The sequence below is a fragment of the Bicyclus anynana genome, chromosome 20 (genome assembly GCF_947172395.1).
Source record: "Bicyclus anynana chromosome 20, ilBicAnyn1.1, whole genome shotgun sequence".
NCBI lineage: Eukaryota > Metazoa > Arthropoda > Insecta > Lepidoptera > Nymphalidae > Bicyclus > Bicyclus anynana.
Window position 1 is genome coordinate 6,155,943 of NC_069102.1, and position 14,106 is coordinate 6,170,048.

At 35.9% G+C, this 14,106-nt stretch overlaps 1 protein-coding gene across 4 annotated transcripts in view; it reads right to left on the minus strand.

The window, feature by feature from the left end:
* LOC112046728 (zinc finger protein 608) overlaps positions 1-14,106 on the minus strand; it is a 195,254-nt gene that overhangs the window by 62,713 nt on the left and 118,435 nt on the right. The window lies entirely within an intron of this gene.

Here is a 14,106-nt window from a genome sequence, read left to right on the forward strand (position 1 = left end):
ACCGCAGGATAAATTAATTTAATATCAAATTGGAGTAGTGTAAATTTAAACAAATTACATAAATAATATAAATAAACCCGGTAAAGGCTAAATTCATTTGATTTAGGAATGTTAATGATATTTTCAACTAAAGACCAATTAAGTTGCGATTTTACTCTGTAAAAACATACAAACAGAACATTTTTTTTTTATTCTTTACAAGTTAGCCCTAGACTACTATCTCACCTGGTGGTAAGTGATGATGCAGTCTAAGATTGAAGCGGGCTTGTTAGGAGGATCAAAAATCCACACCACTTTCGGTTTCTACACGGCATCATACGGGAACGCTAAATCGCTTGGCGGTACGTCTTTAGTACGTTGCGTAGGGTAGTAACTAGCCACGGCCGAAGCCTCCCACCAGTCAAAACTTAGACTTAGAACCTCCTTGTTTTAGGAAGTCGGTTATAAAACCTAATAATATAACCTATAAAAAATTGGTTTGGCATGATCGCATCTGATAATAAACGTTGTTGTTATAGCTTGGCAACTTCGTTCGTAATACTCCCGATACTGCGCGCGGGGCGGGGGGCGTGTAGCGATGAATGAAAAACCCACGACTTATGCACGTCACTTCCCCGCACGCACGATTTCACACCCGCGCAGTCATTTCGCCCGTCGCCCGCATATTATGAGAGTGTCATCAACTAACTTGCCAGACTATAGATTCGCTTACTTACAAGGAATTAGTTTATTCGACCAATATCCACGAATGTTTTTAACTCAGCTTCATGCTGAAGTCTAAGGGCAAATTTCACTTGGGTGACGAGTATTTAGCCAAAATATAAGCCAAAGCAGTTTCAACGTAACAAACATCCATACAATCTATAGCGTTTATAATAATGGAGAGTAATGATATTTACTTTACACGTCACTCTGCTCGTAAATCCCATGCCTTTAAAGGTGTATCATGACAAAGATTGCGTTAAACATGGTCATAATGCGCGTCGTATGGTGCAAGCGGTGTAAATATTGGAAAACGTGACGAGCAAGAAAGCTGTCCGTGTCGGAGTAAGCGGGTCAAGTACATGTGAGGCTTCCGCGTCGTGTGGCATGCCCTACAATGTGTATATACAGGGTGTTGCGGAGTATCTGCCATAATTTAAAGGTGTTGACAACAGTGGCGTACACTATAGATGCAAAAATGCATTGCCTACCCCGAAAACTTATACTGAAGAAGAATTTTTTAATTTTGTATAAACTGTGCGTATAGTGCATACCCTAGTTAAAAACCCTGTGCACGCTACTGGTTGACAAGTCCACATATTGGAGCCGAACTAAATAACAATTTTTTTGACTAAGACAAAAAGGTATTCATATAAATTAATTCAAATAATTCCGACTATCCATGTAACACACGCCTTTATCTATTCTTGCATTTACGTAATCATAGTAGTAAGATTGTCGATATAGATGAGATATTACAACTGGCACTCCGCACTTCACTAGTAAGCTACTTCATGATATTTATCAGTGAATAAGTTTGGCTGGGTCATTAATATAAGGACGCGATATAAGGGACACAATTTAAGATCTATTTACAAAAGAAATATTTTTACTAGGAAAATATTTATTTCAGAACACATGTTCCTTGGACATTTTTAATTGATTTTCCTTAAAGTATATAACCGTAGAGTTATAGGTTGTTATGGGAAATATTCCCGAGCATCCTGTATATGTATATACGTATGTCTATGTGACGCACTAGCTTAGGATCTACTACGATAAGCGTAATTTGGGCCTCTAGCCATGTGGCACGTCGATTCTCTTTCGACGTAACGTGCCTTGGAGTGCTCTGTATCAAAAATATTTAGGCCTTAATGATTAAAGATTTCACACAAAAGAAACAAAAATGATCGCTCAAAGTAAATATGACAGTGACTTAACCTATGTAGGATGTTTCCAATTTTTGGGCACACGCCTAACCAGGGAAAATAAGAGATTGTGTGTGAAAATAAGAGCAAAAATTAGTAAAATGCAGGTAATCAATTTACTAATTTTTGCTTTCACGCGTAAGGGGCTCCTGTAGTGAAGTCCGGGGACCCCGTATCTTTTATACGGCTGAAACGGCGGTAGCTACGCCCCTGCTACAAACGCTAAGGCTTCGAAAATTAAAATTTGTATGGGAATGATATTCATTAACGACAGATCACGTGATAAAAGTCGAGTGGATCTGTAGCGTTAGAGTTTGTAGAAAAAGAATCGACATGCCAATGATATGGTCTTTTTGCTTTCAGAAGCTGTTTAGGTTTGAATTTAATAGTAAGTTGTAATGATTTAGCGGTTTAGATGTAGATTTAATGCAATGGCTACAGCAATTTTCTCTCGTTCGTTATCAACCCATATTCGGCTCACTGCTGAGCTCGAGTCTCTTCTACGAATGAGAGGGGTTAGGCCAATAGTCCACCACGCTGGCCCGGATTGGCAGACTGCACACACGCAGAGAATTAAGGAATTTCTCTGGTATGCCTCATGATGTTTTCCTTCACTGTTAGAGATACTTGATATTTAATTTTCTCTACGTCAACCAAAATTACGGAATTCTAAAGAGGAACCTAAAAGACGTATTTCAAATAACAAATTCAAATTGGACCGGAAACACTGTGTTTTCTATGTGAAAATGACCCAGATAAATTCTTTGACGATGTGATCAACCATTTAAATAACCCAAAAACTTGTAAACAGTGACATAGTTTTAAGGTATTACGGTATAATTTACGATTAAAATCTGACTAGCTGGCTAAAATTATAAGCATTTAACAACACGAAACAGTATCGTAAATACGTAACGCTGTTAATATTCCGGAATATTTTGTTGATGCGTTATAATATAATCAAAGGAATTCATAGCAAAAACAAATTGGATGAAACAGTGAATGAATCATTGAAAGTGCGCCCGTGCATGATAAATTATAATAATTTAATATGTAACGCGTTCGAAACCGAAGCGTATTTTCATAATATTGTTTATAATTAATGTTTATTATAAAATATATTGAGGTTTGAAATTAAAATATATTCGCGTGGAACGAACACAGAGCTCGCGTGCAAACCGTAATAAATAGTTAAAGAGATGGCGGTTAAAATATTTAAATTTATTAATGCGATATCAAAGTTAGTTTTACTTTTATACAAACTGGCCTGTTTATAAACAGTTTATGAAAAGAATCAGTACATTAGAAACAGATTAAAACATTGCTGGAAAATTAAAATGCTTAATAATTTTCTCGCGCTCGGCACCTTATTCATCGTTTCTTTTGGCTTACTAAATGTCTTTCAAATAACTAGAACAAGAATTATACAAGCTTTTAACCAGTAGAAACTATATTTTGTATAGTAGTCACCATAACCATCTAAAACGCCATGTTGAAGGAAATTCGAAGTGATCCAAAACAATTTGGCAGTTTTAAATTATTCGATATTCTTATGGATTGTTCCTGAATGATTTTACTTCTGAACTAAAAGTATCAGAGCGAACAAAACGTAAAACAATATTCAAGTTTTTGAGTTTTAGTGAGACCAAATGACAGCAATTCATTTTTATATACTAGTATGAGAAGACTTTACGGCTTCTGTTCAAACATTCTTTCAGATAGATGGTTGTAAAACCAATTTAAAATTATGTATCCGCCGTCAAAGTTATGTGTTTCAATATGATTATATCGTTACATTGAGCGTATACTTGTATTAAAATAATAATTTTTTTTTGATTGAAATTAAAATTTTACTACAGCGAGCAAAACTTCTATATTATTATCACTTTTGATTAAAAATACTTTAATAATAAATGACTTTCGGCCTTTTTCACTTGTTTACCTTGTGAATACTTTCCACTGTTCTTCATTGGTGAATGCTCTGCTTAAGTGCCTATCCTAGGATTGAGAATTAACCTCGATAGGAGAAGAATTTTTACATTTTGCACAAGTTGTACGTATAGTGCCTACCCCAGTTATCTACCTTGTGTATGTCACTATTCCATTACCTACCAATCCCAACGACATATTTCTGAACCGATGGTGTACAATTGCCACTATCTCTTCGACTATTTTTATTATTTGCAAAATTAATTAAACCTGTTCACAGCGCTCACTAATAAAAGCACTGATAAGTATCAATTATTTCGCATTCGAGTGCGCAAATTTGCCTCATTTATGTTAAAGTAACGATGCGGACCGCATCTTTAAATTTATTAACCGGTAACTACCTATTAGTATGCTGTGATTATGACTGTGTGTACTTCGGAGGGTCCTTATTCTGACGTAATGTCAGCAGCTCTACAGTCAGCTCTAGTAAGTACCTACTGTTCATCTTAGGAACCTCGTACACAATCCGGCAAATTTGACGGCCTCCGTGGCGCAGTGGCATGCGCGGTGGATTTATGACGGAGGTCCTTGGTTCAATCCCCGGCTGGGCCAATTGACATTTTCTTATATGGTCCAGGTCTAGCTGGTGGGAGGCTTCGGCCGTGGCTAGTTACCACCCCACCGACAAAGACGTACCGCCAAGCGATTTAGCGTTCCGGTACGATGTCGTGTGGAAACCGAAAGGAGTGTGGATTTTCATTCTTCTCCTAACAAGTTAGCCCGCTTCCATCTTAGATTACATCATCACTTACCATCAGGTGAGATTGTAGTCAAGGGCTAACTTGTAAAAGAATATAAAAAAACCAATCAATATTATTGGCAATATTGTAAGGTCCCGGTCATATTGAATAAACGGCAACCTACATAACAGACGAAAATTAAAATTATATTAAAAAAAATTTTTTTTTTTAAATATTGCGTTTGATTCGGTAATAGTTGGAGCTCGGGAGTTCACCCATGCCACTGTGACCATGTTGATTTCTGTTACAGAACCTACCTTACTTACCTGAAGTACCTAACTAAATAAGTAGTATAGGTTACATACATACGTTACATAGTCACATATTGGAGCAGCATGGTGTGTATTAGCTCCATATCTCCCTTTCAAATATAAGACACAAAGCCTGTGCTCTGTAATGGAAGACAAAATATTATAGCTGACAATGATTATGATAAACTGGTGGACTTTTTCCGATACTTCCAACAATTATCGTCATATTTCAGCCGAAATTTAAACAAATAAAAGGTACTTACCTTAATATTTCTCATGAATCATTATATCCAGTGCTGAAAATTCATTCAGAGGTTTTGAGTATTCTCAAACAGACAGACGCGGCGGAGGAGTATGTTTTATAACACGTATAGATCATACAAGTATTTGCCTCGCGTATTGTTCAAGATTTCAGTTCGGTAAATAAATGTTTCGCCCATGGGAGCCGAGTGAGGTCCAACACGGATTCATTACACGGCCACTGAATGACAAATAGAGTTCACAGAACAGCCGGGGGCACTTACAAGCTCTGTAAGTGTCATTAAGCCGTTTGTAATAAAGCAAACACGTATTTGCATTGCAGGGCTGCCAAATTAATAGGTAAAACAATAAAATCAAAATGCACAAGATCGACACAAATGTCGACAAATATAGCAGCTAAATCGGTACAAAAGAGAGAGCTATATTTCAACTCCGCCGCTATTGGTCGTCGGTATGTCTTTTTTTCTTCACGAGGTCGTTGACACGTGTTAGATTTATATTACAGGTCTCTCTTCTTACTGGAGAAGTGATAAGTGCTTACGCAACTGCACAGGAATTGGGAATACACGGTAGACCTTGCATTACATTAATATGACTTACTTGTCTCAAAACTATGAAAAATTTATCATCATTGGAGCTCAAAACCTAGATAATCACGAAAAAACTAATTTTTGTGAGCTTTGACTTGGAATAATTTATGACGCAGACACGAGATTTATTATATTTTTTATGAGAATGTAAAGACTGTTATGCGAACACCAAACTTAAGGTTATTATGTAAAGTGCTAATTAATTCTTTCTATTCTATTCTATTATCTCTCATTTCCAGGTTGACCTTTTGCTTAATTGTCTGTGCTTTTACAGTTGAAATGATAACCCCTTTTTTTAGAGTCACAGTTAAAGGACGTGCCCTTGAGTGTACGTATAACATAATAAGTGTGTGTCAACCCTACTTGAAAACCAAACGAGATTTACATATGGAAATGACTTTCTGTCTTTATTTGGACGGACGAGTTACATTCTGCGTCCTTATGCAAATTCGAGACCCGTCGACGGTCGGATCCCTCCATTTATATACATTAAGCGAAATAAATCGATGCCCGATCGAATCTTTAATTAACGGACAAATTACTTTAATAGAGGGACAAAAAAAATCTAAATCGCCGACAGAATTTAAATAGCGTTGCAACTTAAGTGTAATTTAACAAGAATTAAAAAACTAATGAAGAGTAAATAGAAATATGTATATATGCAAGCACATAACTGGTTTTCTAGACCTCATTTACATGGCCTTTAATTAGATAATGTCGTCAACCGTAATTATAGACAGCTGTTCTAGAGTTGTAGAGTTCTGTACTAGAGCTAATTTTACACTTATTTAATAGATGTGTTGATTGTAGACTTTGAATTTCGATACTGTCTTATCTCTCTAGCCTAGCCTAGCCTAAATCTGGCTTATAAAGGAATTTCTATTTACGCGAGAATATTTGAAATAAACGGGTTATTTATACTATTTATAAGTCGTCGGTCTCGCACACAAAGGGTTCCGCACTATGATCTATAATATAATGGCAAAAAAATATCAGGTATGGGTTGTATGGAAACCCCCGTAAATATATATTTTATTCTGTTTTTAGATTTTTTTGTAATAGAAAACAACATAAATACATGTGAAAATTTTAACAGTCTAACTATCACGGTTATGGAGAGCCTGGTGATAGGTACATAAATAAGTACAAAACTAACTCAAGGCACAATGCAAACCTGCCTACCGGGATTAATATATTAAAGCCACCCAATAGACAGTTGGTTGTCATTTCTCTAGCATTCTTTACTCGACGAGGTATAAAATATAAACCATTAAAACGCTCATTTCGCAAACGCAAAACAATAAAACTTAAACAGGATGAAAAAACGAGCGAGCACGCAAGGCAGTAACGAAAAATGGCGACTACCACGCGACGCGGGGAGCGCAATACACATGCGCTTGTAAAATATGGCCAAGCACTAACAATATATGTGTACCGATGGTTCCGTACTTGGAATGTCTATGCAAAACTGCAAGAATTATTTATATTTAAATATGTGATATATTTGGACACTATCTAGCCCCAAAGCACGCGTAGTTAGGGCACTAAGATAGGTTACTTCATTATACAATATATACAACTTTTATCATTATATGTTGAATAGTAAAGCAGACGGAAATGAATAGGCGGCGCGATTTACTATGAATAATACATTTATCTTGGTATTTTCCGTGAAATAATTTCATTATTCATTAGTTTGACGCCCGCGATTTCATAAGATTCGTTGCACTTATGGTGTGAAACTAAAGGAGTGCAGCAATGATTTCTGAATATTGTTAAATAGATGACCTTTTGCCTGAGAGTTGTTGTTGTCGGTTGTTAAACAAACATGTTTCAATGTATGTATGTACCTAACTCATTTAAGCATTTAGCTGTGCTGACGTAGTTAGCTAACACACGTAAACGTGCTTTGCCTGTCACCTAAAAATTACAACCAAAAACCGTCATCAATAAAATTCTGGTGTCACAATGTTAGTTGCCTTACTTCGACGATTGTATGTATATTTGGCTGATCTGGAATATGTTGTTAATTGTTATTTATTATTCAAACCACTCCCCTCCCCGTGTTGCCGATTGTCAGATCAGCTAGTAGATCTATATAGTATTTTTTCTTAAAAAAAAGAAGATAATTGCTTTATCTATACTAATATTATGAAGAGGAAAACTTTGTGTGTATGTTTGTTTGTTTGTTTGTTTGATTGTAATGAATAGGCTCAAAAACTACTGGACCGATTTTAAAACTTCTTTCACCATTCTAAAGCTACATTATCTACAAGTAACATAGGCTAAATTTTATTTTGGAAAAAAATAGGGTTCCGTAAGATATTTGGGTTTTCCGGACACAAGGTGTAAAAAATCAACCAGAAAAGTAGGGTAGTAGGTAGGAGTAGGGTAGGGGTAGGATAGGAGTAGTTGAAAGTTTACATGGAGTTTCACGCGGACGAAGTCGTGGGCGTCGTCTAGTCTTTTATAAATACGACCTACCTACAACTAGTCGGAAAAGACGACAAATACCATCGGACGGGGATTTAACCACCACCTCTCCGTGATAGGTAGGTATCACTGAGCTATCCTGCCTGAGTTGAGCCATGAATATGGTCCCGATTTCCGCCCACGGGAACCCTAAAACGTCAGGCGGGTGCACACGCCCCGTGGCCGCCGCCTGCCCGCACTCCGCGAGGCATCCGTGCGTGAACCGGCGCGTACACGCCGCACTCATTACCGATACTTGTGTTGCGGTATCCATTACGCGGCGGAAAAAGCGCGCCGCCCAACGGCGTGTGTAATTGATTAGCCGTTTGATAATCTGTCGGCCGGAACCAGGCGGTTTGAAAATCACTGTGAATGCGTGTCCGTGAACAAACTGGCGCGAGTGATTAATGCATCAATAACTCCACGGTAAAGAAAGCTGACTCGACTCTAAAAGGTCTAGGTTTTGATACCCGTACTACAGACCACAGAAAACGTTAAAGCTGACGCTTGTCATATCTACCGATAACCAGCGACATGTTACTGTTTGTGTAATTAATTAGCCGTCTTTTATATGTGTATATACTTGAAAATCACTGTAAATGTCAACTAACTAGCACGGATAATTAAAGCTTCAATAACTCCACGGTAAAGAAAGCTGACTCGATTCATAAGAGGTCTAGGTTTTGATACCCATTCTACAATCGTAACCACAGTATATAAAAACGCTAAAGCTGACGGCTGTCATAGCTACCGATAACCAGCGACATATGTTATTGTTTGTGTAATTAATTAGCCGTTTTTTATAAGCTGACGCTTGTCCTGGCCATTGATAACCAGCGACATATATTACGGTTTGTGTAATTAATTTGCCGTCTAAATTACTTGAAAATCACTGTAAATGAACTAACTAACTAGCACAAATAATTAAAGCTTCAATAATTCTGCAGTAAAGAAAACTTTTTCTAATTCAAGAGCTCTGGGTTTTGACACCCGTTCTACAGTCGTAACCACAGAACATAGAAAACGCTAACGCTTGTCGTAGCCACTGATAATCAGCGACATACTCATATATTACGGTTTGTGTAATTGATTAGCCGTCTTTAACACTTAAAAATCCCTGAACCTAAATGTGAACTAACACGAATAATTAAAGCTTCAATAACTCCACGGTAAAGAAAGCTAACTCGACTCGAAGAGGTCTAGGTTTTGATACCCCCAATCCGCATTGGGCCAGCGTTGTGGACTATTGGCCTAAACCCTCTCATTCTGAGAGGAGACTCGTGTCAACAGTGAGCCGAATATGGGTTATTGATGAATTATAATGTATGTTTATGCCGCAGATCTGAAAGTATGATTGCCAATAAAAATTCATGCAAATCAGTGAAATTTAAGCCAACCAAATCGCATTGGAACATGCTTTGGGTCAACAAAGCTTCCAATCTCTTATCCCATAAAGAAAGAGTTTTGACTTGACGTGGTAAATTTTACAAAAATCTTATAATAATAAGAATAATAAATACAAAATCAGCTTCAATTAATGTAATGTACAAGTAAATATTCCTCAAGAGAGGTTATACACAGTCAATAACATTGGCTTTCAATTGAAATTTATTGGTACCTATTGAACGGCGTTTTTGTGCGACAAACATTTGCATTGAATGCGTATATTAATAAATTATCATACTCCACAAATTCATTCTACATTTTACATACCATAATATTCGTGACATTTGTGCTAATGTTATATCGGTTTTTTATCGCTGGTCCCTCGATGCATGATTGTGTAAAATAAGAACTCCTATTTAATTTACAATACAATTGTAAAGTTAATGTATTATACAATGCTTTGTCCCCTTTTTTCAATTGTTAACCATAAACAGAAAAAGAAATCTGCATTTAACTGCAATTCAAACGTTGTAAGAAAGGCTATACGTACAAAATCAGTTTATAATTTACACTACACTAGCAGTAATACTTCATAAACAATATTAAAATATGTATTAATGATACTATGACAGAAATAACACAGACCAAGTTAATTTCTGTCACGAAACTTGTACTAGGTATTATGTATTGTGACGAAACTTTTGTTCTGTTATAATAATATTATTATTACCATGTTATAACATCCTACCGTCTGAATACCGTGTTAATATTATACTCCGCAAAGACTAAAACAATGCCCATCGGAGATATAACTGTATACTTTAAGTGTTTATAGAACTTGATACTGAGAGAAACGTAGGTTGAATCTTTCGAAGTAAAAACTTAGAATGTAAAAGGGATAATTTGTGACAATGAAATGGAACACCGACTCGATCCTTGGCTTCCCAACGCGCATCAATAATTCATGATACAACGCGCCATTGAGAAAGTACTCTGTGATCGCCATACTAATTATTATTTATAGGTTGAATCGCTAAAATTATTTCTTATACAACACTGCTACACTGCTCAGTTATAGATAGCACATTAGCATCACTCTTTCTCAGAGACGAGGCCGGAATGCGCGTTTACCGACAATATTCACGTACTCTCTGCTCTTGAAAAACGCAAAGTACACGGTAATGTGCCAGATAAATCATGCGTACGTCAGTTTTTCCAAATAAATTACAGCAACAGACTGAATTAAAAATACAAAGAGCACAATAGAAATACACCGAAGTAATGCGTTGAAAAACGTTAACGACTCTTTCATATAGTAAAACATGTGCTCAATAATAGCGCTCATGTTCTTAGTCAATCATGCATGTCGTTGCTTATACTCTGTATAAAATGACTCTTTGTGCAAAGCGAAAAAAGAAATCTCTTTTACATACATATAAATATGTACAACTTGTAAAAGCAGTAACCATCCCTCAGGACGCGAAGTACCCCCGCCTGGATTAATTCGTGTAATTTAAAGTCCAATACCAGGAGAATACAAAGCTGAGGAGGTATTCAGACGACGAAGTAGCGCAGACGGGCGGCGTATTAAAAGCTTTGTTCTACAAAGTGTTTACATAACAATTTGCAGTTTGTTGCACTGTGCACTTTAAGCTTCATTTTAAGAGTAGTGTTATTCTGTATTTTATTAATCTTATAAAATCTTGATTGAGAGAGCTTATAACACTATTCTGCAAATTATTTTATAACAAATATCTTACTTTGTTATTTAATTTATAAATTAATTCCTTTTACGAGTGTGTTAATTATAGATCATACATAATCTATATTTGCGAATGTTTTATTAGTTAATTTTATTGTTGTCTTGTTTATAGCAATTATCAATATCACAAAAGACCTTCGGATAATTATAGAGAGATAATGCACACATTACGATATAAACACTAAACGAAAACGTTAAATACGATTTAAATAACCCTTCTTGCAGTCGGGTAAAAAAGTTGCAGCACCAAAAAATATAAAGGATGAGATGTGAAATATTGAATAACTTTGAAAGCCTGCCAACAAGTCGAGCAATGAATATCGAAACCGATGGTCTCATACGAGAATGTTAAATTGATAGGAATGGGACAAGCCGCTCGGGGATATGATCGGTTCACCCGCGTCTTTGACGCTCGTCTGCATAAGTTAGGGAGTGGGAGGGAGACAAGTTACAGCTCCCCAGGGGGTGTGAGTGAGAGGTGGATATTTCATCGACTCCAGCTACAAGATGGCAGACGTTTGTGGTTGATAGTTTATAGTTATTGCGAGGAGTGCGACGCTCGCCGTGCGGCTTTATCACATTGTTAGCGTTGTTATCCGCGTCCATGGGATTAAGAGGCGATCACACGGCCCTCTACGGCTTCCTCTAATAGCTTTTACACCATATCTGATCATGTTTCATTTGATATTAATCCTATTAACGAACACTGCGAAGCGAACAGCTTTTGAAGTTTGAACGTATTACATAAAAGGTTAGGAACCCTTATCAAGAGAGATAAAACATTTATATGTAATTAACTGTTGCGCCTCAAACATTTTAATCAGTAAATGAAGTAAATTAACCATTTTCTAAATCCTTTATTTTAGTTCCTTTATGTTGTTCTTTGTTTTGTCATGTCTACGAGTAAACTAATATTGTAAAGAGGTTAAGTTTGTAGTATTGTAGAAGAAAATCGCTAGCTCTAATGAACCGATTTTGAAAATTCTTTTACCACTAGAAAACCACGTTATTTGTGAGTGTCATAGGCTATTTCATTAACGACATAGTGATCTGTCATACTTACTTAAGGGAGGTGCATTGATTGTCAAACTTTTAGTTTTCATTAAATAAAGAATTACTGGCTATAACAGGCCCGAAGACCATAATTACTCATTAATTGAGTGCAGTTTAAGAATGTATACCTAAAGGAATTAGGATACATCTCGTATCCGCTCACGAGAACGTGAATTACGCGAAAAAACCGCGGGGCGTCTTGCTAGTACCTAACTCATATTCTTGATGCTAACTAATAGGCTAAGTTATTACCGTAATTTGTTTCGTTAATCAGATACTTCTTTCATTTTAATTTTTTAGCTATGCTCGATGGAAACCTTGTAAATGACTTTCCATTACCAAAAGTAAGTAATAACTATGGCTATGAACTGTTTTACTAGCTACCGTATATTATAGGACTCAAAAGGTGATTACAAATATAAGAAAACTAATGTCGAACAAAGGTTATGATTCACAACACTTGTCAGGACAACTTAATTAACAAATCAAACTGTAACCAAAATAAGATCCTACAATGGCAGAGAATGACCTTGAGTGAAGTCACGTACTTGCGAACGATGTGTGTGGGGTTTAAGGCGCCTTTTACTGATATCAAACACTCCCCTTTTCCACTCAAGTCACTCTCCCCGCCTATTAGAAGTAACCCATAAAGAATTACACAACAATAGATGTGGACGGTTCGAACGCCACGAGCACACTGAAGCCAACACCCAACACGAGATCGTGCGACGTCATATCCGTCACAGACTACTATTTCCAACACTAAACGGCGATAACACGTAAAATATAATTCAAATTGTTTAAAGTTATAACATATTTCTGATTTAATTTCGAGATAAACATCGTTCTTGATACAAAATTCTTTGTGTTCAAAGACATTTCGGTATTATAAAGTTTCAACGTTTTAATTAAAAGCTTAATGGGAATTTACTTTCCTTTGAGACTTCAAAGAGCCAGGAGGTGTCGTTTGATATATAATAAATCTTGTGTTTAACACAGGGAATTGCTTTTATTTTTAACTTTAACATTCTCAAACGGATTTCTTGTTATTTAATAGGAATAACTAAATATCCGTTTTAAGCAACCAGCAAGGTTATTTTGAAACTAAGTGTACCATTCTAATAATAATAAGTTACTACAACGTTTTTCATCGTATTTTCGTAATTGTGATCATCTAACGTAGTTATTACAACGAAATTATCTTGACTGCGTCATTTTACATCAAATTGCAGTGATTTCATTGTTTTATGATCATCTAACATGATTATTTCAACGAAATTACGTAAATAACGGTTTTTAGTTGAAATAATTTTACTACTTGCTACAACCACTTTTATATTACTACCACTTTACGTAAAATTAAGATATTTATGTCATTTCGTTAAAAATACGTATAAACGAATATATGATGAAAAAAGTTACAGTGACTCATTATTTGAATGGTACACGTACACTGACTTGAATAATAATCCTACTGAGCTGTACCTAAGTATACAAATATACGCTACTTAATTTATTATATATCCTTGATTAATTACACTCAACATATAAATAAGTTTTCGCTTAAAATTGGTACAGAGATAGTGAGAATTTGATGTTACCGAAAATAATTTTTAATTTCACCAAGAAAGTAGCGTGGAATCAAACTGAAAAATGTAATTAATTTCAAGAAATTCTCTCAAATAAGAAAAG